Below are 17,218 nucleotides of genomic sequence, written 5' to 3' on the forward strand. Positions count from 1 at the left end.
TACTTATGGTGCACTTAAACCCAAAGCGGGTGCAAACATTCTGCACACAAATTTACTTTGAACTATAATGGATTGCGACATAAAAATCCAATTAATGATATACTTTTTAAAGCTGCAATTGCTGACGGTATACAAGTATTCAAACAAAAACTTATGTTTCGGAAGGCATGTTTAGACGTGGTTCGTACTATTGTCCCATTGGGCTATCAGTTTAAGGGAACAGGGAAAGCAGCTGTGTTTGCGCAAACGCTTGTGTTATATATCTTCAACGAAGCTGGCTGGCGTGTAGCGTCTATGCTAGTCTTATTATTCTTATTAATACAGAGTTTGTCAGCTCAGAACAATATCAAAAGTTACGGTTTTGGAGATTAACGCAAAACAGTAGCAACCTATCCAATAAACTATTATTCGATACGTATAGCATTTTGAACTGCTACAAATAATACACAGATATCAACTGCTTAATTCTTATTCAAAGTAATTTATCATTCAATAGATAACGACGCAATATCGCGCACTTTATTTGCTAAAAGATTAAAAATAATTGAATGCACAACCTGGAAAGAAATCAAACGCGTACTTTATCTCATCTTTTTATCGTTATATACGAGTAGGTACTATAATTGTTATTGTCTTCTAGCCTGTGTACGAGCTGCCTGACCTGCTGGCGGAATACACCCGCCACGGCGTGCCGAGCCTCAAAGGTTGGTGCATCGCCGACATACCAGCAGAGGCCTTCCGCTATCTGCAATGGGCCGAGACACCAACAAACCTAGAGGAGGTGTGCGACTGGAAAAGTAAGTTCACCTTTCATTACTTAATTTTAACAACTAGCTCACGATACTCATAAATCAACGAAAAAAACGAAAGAATTTTATGGTGTAAAAGAAACAGTCGTATACGAAATAAAAAGACGTTAGATGTAGACTACCCTTATCTCGCCAACAAGCGACATAGCTTGGCGAGTGAACTTGTAAATACAATGTAAAGTTATATATAAATAAATGATTGAAAAAAAAAACATGAAAAATATATTTTATTAGCTCTTTTTAATTTTATAACCTTCTTTTGCAGGGTGCAAAAGAAGATTATAAAATTAAAAAAAATCCGTCCATCCGTTTAGTAGGAGTTTACGAAATTTACGTTTCGCAGGTAGTTACCATAACTACCTGCGAAACGTAAATTTGAAAATGAAAATTAAATGTAAAACAGTTTTAAAAAGATTTTGAGATGGCGCCTCTTTATGAGACATACAATAAAATATTTACGTACCTACAGAATAATATTAGATGGCAGTCGTTTGCCAGCCAAGGGGTCGGTCGTTAGTTTGTCGAAGGGGTCCTGAATAGTGTGGCGCATCGAGGCTGACTCAGCGATCCAATGAGACATCTGTCGTGACTCAGAAGGAACACTTGTTGCAATTCCGTAGCTTTGAACTTACACAGCATTCTTGTAAATAATGTTTCATTTATATAGGTTATTTTTTGCCGCGTTCCGGCTGTGTGGTCAACTCATTTCCCGTCCGGTATTCGCTATTATGATTGTTATTACAACTCTTTTAATTCACGGGAAAAGGCCCAGTTTTTTCAAAGACGTACACGGGTCCAACATGCAAATGCCTTCTATAACCTATTACTACGGACTATTTAAACAACAGTATATAATGCCAACCAGATTTGAAAGAAGAAGCTCGTTTGCAAAATCATATATTACGGTGATAGATCGTTTTCTTATCCGTCAGTAATACCGTGTTTTGAATTATTATATCTGTGACAGGATTATAAAATTCTCTGATAACTTTCGAAGATCAGGCTTACATTGGGACTAATCTTATTGAACACGAGATTGTCTCGGTTCCACAGACTTGCTGACATGGATTGTGATATCGTAATGCTGTTTTAGGAACGAGAATACTTTTTAATTCTTCGCATAAATGATTAGTGACGTAACAAACCAAATGCGAACCAAAAAGGCCGAGCTAATTCATAAATAATGACACGCTTGGTACACGTGGAATTACGCATGCTGGTATAGATATAAAATAATACATCGGATAGATGTGTCCGTCGAAGTTAACTAACAAATGTGTATCAATGCTAACGGATTGACCATAACTCTGAAAAAGTATCGATAGATCTTGAAGCGAAGCATCCAGAGGCGCGGGTCGCGATTGATGGCCGCTCTCCGGAGTATGCGCGCTGGAAAATTATTCTCGTAATACTTCCTAGACGACCTAAGTGATTCACAGGCGTATATTTAATGACACTCAGCTGTATGTTTACTCATTTTTCATTTGTTAAATAATCTTAAAAGAAAGGACAGCGTCCCATTAAACAGTACACTCTGATTTACAATCAGAAAATGTAAAAGTGTATGTACATACTATAATATACTCATGATAAAATTTTAGAGAGATTCATCTAAGTTTATTTTCAATTTTCCCTTTATTGTTATAGACCAGTTTAATATTCTCAATGAGTAACATGTTGGGCAGTATCAGCGCGTTCACATCGACATCTTACGACTACTCGTTGAAATGAACCTGAACACGCTTATGTATGACTGGAAAATGTTATCGTTGGGAAAACATAAAAACCGTCATAAAAGGTTGTGTTCCAACTGACTCGTCATATTCCAACTCTAGGTACAAATGGTTGTATCAAGATTGTTCGATTCGCTATTCTTATTTCAGTGCTACGAAAGTACGAGCTTCATATGCCGGCTCTGATAAATGGGAAAAATCTCTATTGAACTCGCTAACGTTCAAATATCAGAATCTGTATTTTTTATGCGTCGCTCAGTACACCTGTGTAAGAAAAACGCAGTGGGACACCGAACATTTTTACTTTCTCAGAATCGATTACGTAAGCAACCAAAAATAGAAACAGTCATGAGGCAACAAAACATATATATAGGTATTTATGTACAGAATCCAAAAGCTTTAACATATAAAAAACCATTCCGAAGTTCTCAATTCCCCGTGCCCATTGCGAAAATTTATAAAAAAAAGTCAACGGGTGACTTTACTACGACCAGAAGTACGTTAAGTGACCTTGAAACTAATAAAGTGTTTTCCGAATGAGATATGCGAAGCTTTTTCACCGTTTCATACAAGAGTGCGTCGTATTACAACGTTATGTAACATTCATGAATGTCAAGCCGCTTTCCAATGCCTCTCCGAGCATGATGTAGGTTGAAACTGATTTGACATCACGAAAATCTAACTTACCGACTGGTTACTCAAAATTACTCTATTATTTAAACCTTTGATACTTGTAATAATGTATGCGCGAACAGCATTTTTAAGTATACATAGTATTTATCGATAAAGCTCTATGTTTGCAAATTATACTCATAAAGTTAGTTCGCGTTACCAGTTAATATATCCTGGTGTAGGTTTAATTGCAAGTGCCACAAGGTTTCTTGTGACTGGCACTCCTCAAGCACGTATCTTGCCATCAAGAGATTTATAACTATAATAAAGGGACATTTAACCCCGTCATTACTACGAGGTGATTTACAGCCGACGAATGTTTCCTTTAAAAACCACTAAAGAGAAATTAGATGAGTCGAGGCTACTTTTGACACACAAAATGAAATATAGCTTCCCATTTTACCACCACAAAGGTTTCTGACGCGACTTATTTAAATTGTATTTGTTGAGAGTCGTCGCGCTTTCTCGCGGTAATGTGTAAAGGGTCGGCCCGGCCAGGCGGCGGCAGCGAGCGCTCTAAGCGTCGACAAATTATGACATTTCAGCGACTTTAATAAATGTTCAACGAAAATAGCCGATTGCCCGAGAACTTCAATTTAACCTAAATTGTAGTTAGTAGCTATAGTCGGTTTTACAATATTAGCACCCGTGTATTTTAAGAATTATACTTTTTAATTTTATTGATATTTATTACTGAGGTAAATTTATTTCACAATTAAATCAGTGGAAATTTCTCTGAAAGGTGCTAAATTGTCAAATAAAATGACTAAAAATCATTTTTTAATTTGGACAAGAATATATTTGCGCTAAATAATAACGTGACTAATATGAAGATGTGTTTGTTGTAACTAATCTTTCACCCTGCTGACTGAAGAAAACCTCCAACATATTATTAGTACATTCTAAGATTGATTCATTTCAACGAATGAACTATTAATAAACTAGTTTTTAGGGTTTTAGGGTAAGGTAGGGTTTACCTAAAACATAAAACTGAACCCTATTACTAAGACTTCCGCTGTCTTCTGAAAATGTTATTTTATTGGTGACCAGTTCTTTTTGAATATTTGCATTTCCTAGCGCCATTCGTACGAAAGCCCCCTATGTAGCGAGGTGGATTTGCATGTTAAAATACCATATCCCTAAAATAAAAGATTAAATACGATGCCTAAAATTGATTTAAAGGATGTGTTATGCAATGTTAGCCTGCTATGAACGATCAGGCAATAATTCGTTACGAGATTAGAGATTGCGCTTTAATTACGATGAGTCAAACTTATTACGGTATTACGGACATTTAATCAACATTCCCCCTGTAGGCACTGGGGGAATGCTAGACTGGTACAGCCATATAAACTATCTGCCGGATAAAGTTTATCCTTGTTTCGCAAAGTATCATTACAATACAGAGTTATGCTGCTGCTCACAAGACATTCAATAACATGTTTAAGTCGGCTTTACCAAGATCTCCCACACAAAAGTATGGCATAAACTTCCTTAAGCTCTTAACTGCGCAGTATAAAACAGATTGGTTGTTTGTTGTTTTTATTATTATCAGGTATTGTTTACTGTTGCCTATTATAACCTGTAACCACAATGGACGAACGACCTCGGACGTTAGAAGTAAAGACTCCCTTATTTCCGTTTACCTTGTAGTCGGGAACAAATTAAGATTGAGGTAGAAACAAAACGTAAGAAACCTTAAAATGTAATCGGCGATTGCACGTTTATTGAAATGAGCGATATTTGTGCGCTCGCATCGATCACGCTGATTAGTGACACGCAAGGTGTCTCGCACGCAAGCCCGCCGACCGCGTCCCGCCGCGCGCCGCCGCGTGCCGCCGCGTCGCAAGCTGCAGGCCGCGCACTGCGTGCTCCGGAGCCCTGCGGCCCTGCGCTTCCCGCTCCTCTTTATTCTGGCTTCAGCTGATAATTTAGAACAGTACTTATAATAAAACAGAGAGGGTCGCGGGTCCCAGCTGCTCGGCGCAATCTGTCCCCCGCCTACTACAGCCTATTCTCATCAATCATCACGTTTGGTACACAACACAAACAGATATTGCACCATTTATTTCTTCAGTTTTATTAAGCTCAGGTAAATTATTACCTAAACTCATTTCATTCACGGGACGGAGTGTTTTCTGGATGTCTGATAGATTACGTGGATTTAAAAACCTCAAACCAATGGGAGTAAATGTTTCTACGTGACCATAGGTATACGAAACAAGCAAACAAAACTATTTACTTGAACTGGTTGGAGCATGTTTTCGATTGAAGTAATGTATTGTTTTTGTACAACCCGCTCGATTGGAAACTCCCACAAAACTCAGAACAAGCAATTATATCGTAATTGACTGTTGCGAGTTTTTGTAATAATAAAAGCAATTATATCATTTCTGTTTCTTTCGCACTCGCGAAATCCAATGTAGTAAGTTTAATCTGTACAAGCCAGTTGACAGGAATAATTATATGCCGCACGAAAATTGCACAGATTGTACAGAATTTATAAGCAAAAATTGCCAAAATTCAGACTTTTTTTTATTTATTGATGTTTAGTGGTGGATCTCAGAATTCAATAGCGAAAAGTAGTTGTAGCATCAATAATTAATATTATGAATGGTGGTCATTTCGCGGTAGCCAGGCAAAGTACTAATGTGAGTTTTTCAAAGTTACATGTAGTTTCTAGACACTTCTGGCAAACGGTGAACCAAATATTGTGAGGAAACTTGGATTTCCTTATATTGGATTCTGAAATCACCAGCCCGCAGTAAGCGAGCGTGGTGATCAATGTTTAAACCATTCCTATATGGAATAGCCTGGTGGCTGGTACAACTATTATTTTAAGTAGCAGTATAGTTTAAAGGATTAATTGTTAATGTCAGAAACCAATCCAGTCTATATTCCTTCTTCTCTCATTGTTCGATTATAAAAACTTAAGAGAATGACTTGCCCTTAAATTCAAATCTCGTTTCGAACCCAGGCTACTTCGGTTACTGTAACCGATATTTGAGAATTTAATTTAGGCGCTTGTTACATTGAGCATTTTTCAAGACTCAGATACTTTTTGGCAAGTTCTTTCTCGGTATTTGTTTTTCCCCTATAAGGTCTAAGACTAACAGTATGTCTGGATCCAACTTTCGGATTAGTTTAGCTTTCCTCATGTTTAAAAGACAGGACTGCCCTCTGGTACTCATTATCCAAAACCATTAATTTCAGTTACTGCTTAAGCTTTTATAACCTTTATCCGTCACTATGATAAAATATTCTTAAAACAAACAAAAGTATTATAATATAGAACCTTAAAACTTTATACTACGTACTTACAAAACCTTTGCACTTTTTATTACAAGCTAAGTTCATAATGCTTGTTTCATATTCACGTTTAATGATTATTTAACTGAATTGGCTAATATATACAATGTAGGTACCAAAATCTGTATATTTATCAAAAACGTTTTAAACCTTACTACTTCACATTCATAATCGACTTGTTTTCAAATACTCGCGATAAACAAAAAGTTTTTTTTTTCAATTAATAAATAGGGCAAAATGTTACGTGTACCGACAAAACTCAACCTTACATACACAAACAATTTGATTTCGAACATATTTGTCTGTGTGATCCTTGAGGGAATCTTGCTACCTCAACCACGTTCTAATTACTTAAGCACTACTCCAAATGGGTCGTTATCAATGTTCAATTCAATGTTCTGACATTTTTTCTCCGTCTGTTGCTTATAATGGAAAACCCTCATTAACTAAGTAGGTAAGAAGGCATTTCGTGTCACAGGTATTCATCTAAAGTAATCTTAACTAAAAGTAATTTGAAATATTTGTCGCGAAGTTTTTAAGTTTTTGTGGAAAAGTAAATGTTTGTGTTCAAAGTATTTCTTAGCAGGATTAAACCAGATCGGTGCCTTACATCCAGCTCTTAGAGAGCCGAGGAGTATTTTTGCAGTTAAGAAGGCAGACGTTCCCTCGTCTTGCAATGCGCTATTTCAAATTGTGCCAAAGCTTAAGCATGATATGCCACCGTTGAGGCAAAACGGCGTACGACGCTGCACTGTGTACGATGCTGTAAATTGATAAGTAAATTAAACACGATGAGTAACCGTTCCGAGTGCCTAACATAGAAACTTCTTACTCTACTTGTGCTGTTTAAGTTAATCCTTAAAATAATACCTACCTATTAACTTATTTCATTTTTAACTTTGTAGTCTTCATTTCAAATGGGGCTGTTATTCACCCACAGCCGAAAACTGTAGCTAAATCGAGCCCATACTTGGTTCCATTAAAGTAGTGTGGTGACTTTCAATAATTACAGTTTTAAGTCTGATTGCTTGGCATCACGCCGCCGCGCGCCGCCCCCTTCCACTTTGGCCACTCGTCTATTGTAATGTGATTTAACGATATGAATGTATTGTTTATGAGAGGCTATTTATAAAACTTAGAAACAACTTCTTTAATGGGACGCTGCACGCAGGATTAAAAAAACATACCTCTCATTATTATAAGTCCTGGTCAAATGAGTTAAATTGGGGCAGGCATAATAAACCAAAAAATATCAACGAGCGACTATATTTTTACGAAACATAGTGAAAATACCATTAAGATACTTTTGGTCAAAATATGTTAAGAGAAAGTATTCTAAATATTCTATGTCTAACTAACAACAGGTTACTGTTGGTAAAATGTTAATAAAAATAATTACCCAAAAAAAATCACCTTAATCTTCTAGAAACACAATCTTTTTCCACTTTCCGTTACTAGTCAGAGCTTAAATAAAAGCAATTATGAAAACATAAGATCAGTCCTGTGAAGCGCGGCGAACATTTGCTCGCGCTGAGCCCTAACAAATATGAGGGTCTATAAATACCAACTTAGGTAGCGGAAATCCGCTCTCCACCCGTACATATGCCATATTCATTTTACCTTCCCTAAATTGGAAAAACGAACACCGCGGTAAAGAATCATACCGAACGTACCTACAGCGTGACCTGTCTCTTATTATTTTTTCAAAGCAACTTATTATGTTTAATGGATTTGACATTTACATATTAACACTTATTTCAATTAGTGGACTTAATAATAAATGGGTTTGCGCGTTTTTACATGAAGGAGACAACTCCATTTTCAGTCTCATGACAACCCCAAATACCATCTAACAAAGTCTTAAATACGACATGTATAAGATGATACATAGTTAATTGTATGCTTAATTAAATGAGCAAATAATTACAAAGGGTGCCACTATTGTCAAGAACCAGATGTTCTAATCAGTTTAATCATTACAGTAATAGGGATAGGTATGACTGCTTCAATCAATTCATGCAATTAATATTTCTTATGACCTAATTTATTATAAAGTAGTAATTACACTGAGATTATTAATAACATATTTTCCATTGAACATTAGTACTAGAAAAAGTATAGTTTGTTACTTTCATGAGGTAGATATTCTGATAACAAACATTTTGCGGCTGTCAATACTGCGAATTGTTTATGAACAACGGGATTCAAAGACCGTGAAATAATTAACAGAGCACGAGTTTTTAACAAAAAATAAAAACATTTTCTAGCTTTCGCTTTCACAGCGTTCGAACTATTGTACTATATATAGCGTTATGTTACTGTTATTAACAAAAAACCTTTTATTTTTTATTAAAGCCAACTCCACCATTGTTGCTCAACTATTTTGTGAATATATGTGTTATTTTTTTACCTTTATTTCTGTGGACCTTCAGCAAACTCTGTTGTCAGCCATATCACAATCTTCACAAAAGCAATCTTTACTGATTTTAAGTTACATCAAAGACACGAAAAATTATGATCTTTGTTTATAATGACACAATTTTAGTCCTGAACTCCTAGCGTAAATCCTTCTTGATCATAGAGACCTAATGTCCCCGTGTATCTGTTTTTGTAATGGACGTAATGATCAACTATCCAGCCTGTGTCGGCTAATGTGCCCGCTAATATAAACGACCAGCCATTAAGCCGTTGGTTCAGCACGCAGGTAATTCACAACCTTCGCCGATAAGCACTCGCTTCTCGCACAAGTCTATACCGCAACGGACTCATACATTCCTAGCACAATGATTCACAGTTCAATGAGTTCGTAATATCTCCAAATCCAATTGTGATAATCTTTTTTTATCAAATAAATCTTATTCCGTAGCGTAGTGGACTTAGTTGCGGATCGCTACGAACCTTTATGGAGATGAAACGATCGTAATGAGTTCCACATCGAGGGTACACTCCGCGCCGCTTTACATAATATAGATTCCTTAGTAAATACGACTCGAGGGCCGCTTGTTTACCAAGTATATCTAACAAATATGGTTCAAAACAAATGATAATGTGTTTAAATTACAATAAAATTATCATACAAACCTTCGTTCTTGAGCTGAGATGACACTTGACCGTGACCCTATTACGATTCGATGCGGGATCCATTATACCCTAATGATGCTCTTGTACTGTAGTTTAATTTACTCTACTAATATTTAACAATAATTAATTATCTTAAGGTTCAATCAATTGTATAACTATTGTAAATCAAGAGGCAAACGAAAGTTGTTTAAGTAACAATAATATTCTATAAATAACATATATGGAAGGATTAAATAAATTATGAAAATGGTTATAGCAATACTATTTTCCTAGCATTTCTTTAAGTTAAATCAAGTCTTAAGTAACAAAGGGATTCAATTCTTTAAGCATGCCGTCCAGAGCGGATTCCAAACAGTGTCTAAATATATCAACAGCAGTGCACTCCGCCATCAGTAAAGAAAAGCTACAGCAAAATGCGAACTGCAAACTTTAAAATTTATGCACGAATAATCGTTGAATTACATTGTACTAAATGTTGGCGCTCTAAACACAAATGCAAGGCATCTATTTTGATTCAACGGACGAGAAATGTCAATTAATAGAAGCGTGCCAAAATGCGCGTCTGGTACCGTAACCCGCACAATATACGGCAGTACTTGAAAGGTTCCAATATAGGCCTATAGGGATGTTATAAACATGTTAAGCGAGTTGTGGTTTAACGGCCCTATAACATAAAGCGATCGTGAATGAAGAAAGAGTTGTAACGTCGGACTCCACTTGGATATTCAGATAAACTATACTAATCTATAATTATACTTATTACTTATTTTTTTTATATATAAAGCTGAAGAGTTTGTTTGTTTGAACGCGCTAATCTCAGGAACTACTGGTTCATATTGAAAAAAACATTTTATGTCCAATATACCATTCATTGAGTAAGGTTTTAGGCTATATGCAACTAATAGGAGCGAAGATACTCTGGAAAATGTGGCAATAACGGAGGAAAATATTCATCTTCGAGGGTTTCCGTTCAAAAATTCCTAACTTATATCTTCTAACCACGCGGACGAAGTCGGGGCAACAGCTAGTTATTTTGTAACCGAGTTTGTCATACAGTCACCGTAGTGATGACGTACAGGTTTGACACCTGCTTGAGGCATGTATTTTAAAGTTCGTAAAAGTATATTCCAGGGGTCGTTACTTTTACATGCAATATTTACGAAACGCCAATCATCTAATTGATATTGAAATAAAACCGAATGATGAGCATTCGCTTTTATTCCAATAAATTCCAGAACTATAAAAGCTCAAAAATAGTTCTACAACGCGTTATATTTAAATAGGCATTGAAAAACAACATTGATTGTTTCATAAAACAATGGATCTTTTTATTTTGATTTGGTCTAGTATTTCCTGATAAAATAGCGTTCCAATATTTTCTAAACGCAAATACACCTACTCCGTAAACGTATCAATATGGATTACGCGCGGCGCGTGGCATTTTTATGTAATTGCTCACACCAAAGGGCTCAGGCTATTTATACAGGCTGTTACGCAGTTCCAGAGAAAAACACTGGGCCTAGTCACAGCGAAATATCTTACCGGGATACAAAGTTCTGGCACTCGAAGAATTTATGAATTCCTCGTCGAAAAATGCCGTTTCTAAATTCCGAAGAAATTATTTTGCTGGTGGGTGGTAATAAATACGTACCTCAAACTGTACCTACTATGAAAGGCATTTAGTTTTGACCGACATTCAGTACTCGTTAACCACTTAGGTTTTTACGACGTCATCCATGTTAATACAATGTCAATAAAATTAACAGAATCTCCAAGACTCTGACTGGCGTTTGAACGAGGAAAACAATTGACAAACATTAAGGTCTATTTTTGTTTTACTGAAATTATTAATACGCTGTTTATTTTAAAGGATCAAAATAGAAAGAGTACCATGATTATAACATAAGTATCTTTAAAAGTTATACCGTTGATGGTTTGATCAAGATTTTGATGTCTTCGAATTTTTCATGACAATGCGACGGTAGCATGAGACGTAGGTAAATAAGGGTTTTGACAGCATTGCAATGCAACGGTCTTGAAAACAGCTAATATTTTCACTCTTTATACTTATGCGAAAGTAAGTTCAGCAAGCAGCTATCATTAATAACGGACATAACTATACACAAAATTGTTTAAGTTCTCTGAAACCAAGAAATAAATAGCATTCTGCCGCGCGAAACTTTACAAGCTTGACGGTTTCTAATAGACAAAATAATATTTCATTGTAATCAAAAGCTAAGCAAAGCGACCATTTCTAAAATCAAATGTCTTTTGTGAAATAGAGTGCTAATCTAGATTCATTGAACAGTGGGCCTCTTTGCGATCTGAGAGGCGTTAACGATATTACATTTAAGCAATTTGGAGCCAAATTATGGTATCGTCTTTATTTTAAATTAATCATCAAATTTAATTTGAAAATGAAATGTAAATTGCGTAAGTAAACTTAACGTAAAGCGAATTAATGTGTTACTTCCACTTGATTTTGTTTAAACTCATCCTTTGTTGGCTCAATTAATTTAAATTGATAATTTCAGCCAAACGTGAAGTAAATATGTTTTGAAAACATTTATTTTGCTAACTGGATTTTTTTTTGACAGAGTTGCCACCCAGTGAAGAATCACGACAGGCGGTGATTAAGGAACTAATCACCACCGAAGCGGCTTATATACGCCATCTTAAAGCTATCGTGGAGGTAAGATTAGATTAAGTTTTATTTAAAGTTACAATATTTCGACTTTTTTCCATTTAGCAAATTTGTGGACCAATTTATTATAAACGAACTGATATAATCTTACCGCTTAAGCCCTAATTGTCTACTGTGTTGAGGAAAGTAATCATTTGCATGTTTTCTGCATCCTGACAAAAAATCGCAACTGAGACCGACACCAAACACATATTTTTGCAATGAAATGGAGATAGCACAAGAAAATCTTTCTTCTAATATATAAAATTCCCGTGTCACGAGCCACGATGTTAGTTACCGTTCTCCTCCGAAACGGTTCGACCGATTCTTATGAAATTTTGTATACACATAGGGTAGGACTGAGAATAGAACAACATCTATTTTTCATACCCCTAAGTGACAAGGGTTGCCCATACTAAAAAAATATATTTTATTTTTCTGACGATTTTTTTTGTTTTTATTTTTTCATAATGGCATTAAAAATACATACATCTAGAAAAAAAATATTCGGCAAAACAACGTTTGCTGGGTCAGCTAGTAACTTATAAAAAGAAATTGCACAAACTACTTCAATGATTTATTCAAATCTGATTCTAATCTTAAAATCCGAGTAACGGTACAAAAACTACGAGCATGTGACACACCCAAATGCAAGTATATATTATTGCAATTAAATTACAATAATCCTAAAACGGTCGAATAATCTTCACCATCGCATTTCCCGAACAATTGCCTATATTTAAACACGGATAGTAATAAATACGTACCCCAAAGAGGCTCATAACATACGAGTATATTAAGCACAACAGAACTTTAAACCAAGTTCGTGACCGCGGTGCTATTTTACGTTCGGGTGGACCTCAAATACTTTACTACGTACTATTGTCACCACAATTAACTACTTTGTAGGCACTACGAAATTTTGAACCTATTTAAATAAGCCATTTGGTTAACAACCTAGTCGCAAATGTTTATCTGTCGTATTTAGGGTAAGTATTTTTTAAGTACGTAAGTCCTAAGCTATTACTTCACAAGTAGATCGATGATAGGTTAAGTTACGCTTGATACTGTATGTCCGTGGATGGTGGATGGATGACTATCTAGGTACGTCATAACAAATTCCTCCGTGTTTCGAAAGGAACGTAAAATTGTGGGTCCCAACTCTTATTTAAACATTTTTGACAGTAGTAAGGGGTAGTCAGTAGCTAGATAGTCCGAAAACCAGTTTACTAAAGGATGTCTGCTGCCCAGGTAACTGGTTTGAGGGGGTAAGCAGATAGCTGCATCTGTTTAGACTGAGCAACCCCGGGCAGAGATGAGAAAAGGCTCGAATGATGATGATGGAGATAAAATAACTTTGGAAAAAAAAACTATGTAACATCTCTCCTTTTTGTGATTTCAACATTAATTATCACATCAATTATTATTACTTATAAACTATAAGTTAACAAATTAAGAATATTATTAAATTAGTAAATCTTAAATTCCAATAAAAGTTATAGTTATTTGTCTACTCTAATACTCTACAAAATACGTATAACCACGGACAGCTCAGATTATTTATAGTAAAAAATAAAATAGTACATAGGCCTATTTCATGCTTACATAAATGATTGTAGGTTTATGTGACGTAACATGGCTCTTGATATTATTAAACACGAGCGTTGTGACCTTACCTTTGTGATAAATAAACAGTTGGTTTTACGCAGAAGAACGTGATTTAAATCCCTAAAGGACCACAAACCTGAATGTTCCGAAAGTAAATATGAAATGTAAACATTTATGCGGTATTACGAAAATTGAATTTCTAGCAAATTTAGCAATTATTTAAGCAACAAAGTGTGTCACACATTCACATGTCATGATTCCTTTGTGACATTTCGAATGAAATAAGTTAAAAGTAATATTGTGTTATTGTACTGTCTAGTTGTGAATATATTTGTAGGCTTCTAAATCTGTAAGAGGCAAGAGTTTACATATGTAATGGAACATGGTGACGAAATATGCTCAAAACTAATGTATCTTATGTGTAGGTACATACACGTAGGTACACCTAAGTTCACATTGTGGAATGCAATAAACGTATTGAGTATTGAGTATTGAGAAATAAAAAAAAATATTTATCACAAAATACTACGTAGATGCAGTCTTGTTCTTATGCTATACGTGTCTCGCACTTAAAATATTTCGAGTTACTGACTCCATACGTAGATAGAGTATGCTTCATTGCGCGCCACATGAGTACAGGATTTAACAATTATAAATAAATTATCGTGTCACTATGAGCATTCTATATCTAAGAGCGATCTTTGTAGGTTAGTATTTATTATTCCAGAGATATTATAATATAGCTATCCAGTGTATATGATATACCTATAACAAAAGTTTCATCTCCAAACTTAAACCTACTTAAAGCAATAAAGCTCAAGATTTTTTCTCTCTTAATTAACAAAGTTCATCAAGCCGCGACAGAGACGTCTGTGGGAGGAAAATCAAAAGTTTTGGGGCTGTTAACTTATCACGAATAATTATAACATCATTAGACTATACATTAACTCCAATCGCTCAATCTAAATAAGTTTTTTTTTATTTAAAGCTGATAAAACCTTAAACGTAATGTACGGAACCACAATAAAGCTTTAATAAAATAATAACGGCGATCATGGCTTGTTACTTGTAGTCCCCGAGCGCCACCAGCCTCGCGCCTTTCACGAGCGATAAAGTAGGTTTGATGACATTATGACGTCATTCATTTCATGTTTTCGGGTTTATTTCTCTAATTTATTTACGCGATGTTGTATTCGAGATAAATTGCGACTAAAATCAATATAACGTGTCGACTTTAATAAGGTTAGGAGATATGTTACATAATATGGTTGTAGATAATATTGTAGGAATTTGACGTGTGCCCGTAACAGACCTTTGACTGCGGCTTCGCCTGCATGTATGTCAGTTATTAGGACAAAAAGAAATTGTACCATCTCTACTGACAAATTTACTAAATTCCGTCAGGCAAAAAAAATGTAGCGATTGAATAATTGAGTAAGCATTTAACAAAAGAACTGCGTAGGCCGGAAAATAGTACCTACAAACAAAATAATATTACGCAACATTTTTATAATAATTCCAATCTAAATTGTCAGTATTCGTTTGGGATTGTGGGTCCCTATCATAGGGATTAATCCGGTCCTTGCTCCCGAGCTATTATAAGGTTTTTGGAGGTAAGACGGGTGAGTCAGCGTTGCTTCTCAACCTCAAAACAGACCTCAATCATTTACGCCGTTTAACAAAGAAATCTGATCCAGTCTTGGGTAACATCCCGTGTAATAGACTTGGTATGCGACAACAAACAAATGTGGTTATATAACTTAATGCAAATATATTAAGTAACGATTGAAATAGGTACTGGATTTCCTAAACTATACTCACTATATTATAAGTATACCTTACGTTTCCTAAAGGAATATTCCACCTAGGTAAATCCATCAAGAATTTCAAGTTGTTTAAAGATGTATTATTCAATAAAAGTAGAGCTTAAATCTAGCGCCGGTAGCTAAACTTTGAAAGATACATCAATCTACTTTAGAAGGTAACTTAAGACGTTTTGATGAAACTATTCTTAAACAACACTTCATTCAGTATACAATAAAATTTCAATAGATACACTTTTGATTTTCTTTTTATTTGCAGGCAAAAATATAATATGAAGCAAAACCTTCAATAGATTAAATAAATATAGCCTAATTGTTCAAATATACGCAATTTGAGTTTAAAATAAACAGGGTCCTCACAGGATGTTAGCGAGTGTTCTAAGATTACTCACACGAGTGTTGTGTAACACTGTTAACATTGCCAAAGTACACTTAATGTAAGTTTAAAGGCGAAACACGGTAACACGTGTCCTCCTCGAATAGTCTAGTTTCCTCAATAACTTAATAACTACGAATCGCTCCACTTACCCCTTTGCTTGATAAGGATGTTCTCCCACATTACCTTAGCTCAAACCTAAACAACATAATAATCAAAGTAAATATGAAAACCAGGTTCAAAATATGCGGGCACTGTAATTCATTATGTCACATGTCAAAAACAAGACGAGAAAAATGTGCGGAATATTTTGACAATCCTTTTGGTTATCTCATTGTTGAACCTTTTATGACATCTTTGAAATAAGTGAAGGATACAGAATGCATGCATTTGGATACTTTTTAAGGCTATATACGAGACAACGTATGTCTCCAGAACTGGGCGACTTGGTCTATGAACGTTTCCAAGTTTAAATAGTGGTGTCGCTTTGAAACAAAAGCCGTTGAATACGTTCTTTTAAATGGAATCTGTGTATAATTTTAATTCGGCATTTTGTGTCTAGGTATTCATCGCTACCGCCCACGCCCTGCAAGATGCAGGGAAGCTACTTGAAGTAGACTCTGAGAGACTATTTACAAATATCCCAGATGTGCTCAATGCGAGCCTTCTCTTTTGGGAAGCTACATTATACCCGATGATTGCTGATGCCTGTGAAAAGCGGAACCCGTAAGTATGAACGACCTGTAATTTAAGTAGGTGATAGTAACTACTAAACAGGAGGTCGAATTCGATTCCCGCCCGGAATTCTATTTGTGTGACCATGGGCTTGGACGTAAACACTATGTTTGTAAACATTGGCCAGATTACAACTGGTTCTATATATTTTGCGACCTGAGGGCTAGGTGTGAAAAAAAATACAATTCTATACTTAAGGAAGTTACTACAGCAGTTTTGGTGTGACAACGACCATAACACATCCTGCTAAAAGATCATTGTTAACGAAGAACAAAAAAATACTATTTGTGTAGTACCAAGAGAGCACATAAATCTTCAGCGTCTCAGTGTGATGAATTACCCTTCCGTTGGAGACATCTCAAACTTACTTCTAGTGGCTTACTCTTATC

At 35.5% G+C, this 17,218-nt stretch overlaps 1 long non-coding RNA gene across 1 annotated transcript; it reads left to right on the top strand.

Annotated features, from left to right (window-relative positions):
* Positions 1–613: 613 nt before the first annotated feature.
* On the top strand, positions 614–16,900 carry LOC113498207. The gene is made up of 3 exons (XR_003400964.1): positions 614–797; positions 12,202–12,296; positions 16,657–16,900. It is a non-coding gene; the product is annotated as an uncharacterized LOC113498207 (long non-coding RNA).
* Positions 16,901–17,218: the final 318 nt, after the last annotated feature.

Source organism: Trichoplusia ni, chromosome 10 (assembly GCF_003590095.1).
Source record: "Trichoplusia ni isolate ovarian cell line Hi5 chromosome 10, tn1, whole genome shotgun sequence".
Taxonomy (NCBI): domain Eukaryota; kingdom Metazoa; phylum Arthropoda; class Insecta; order Lepidoptera; family Noctuidae; genus Trichoplusia; species Trichoplusia ni.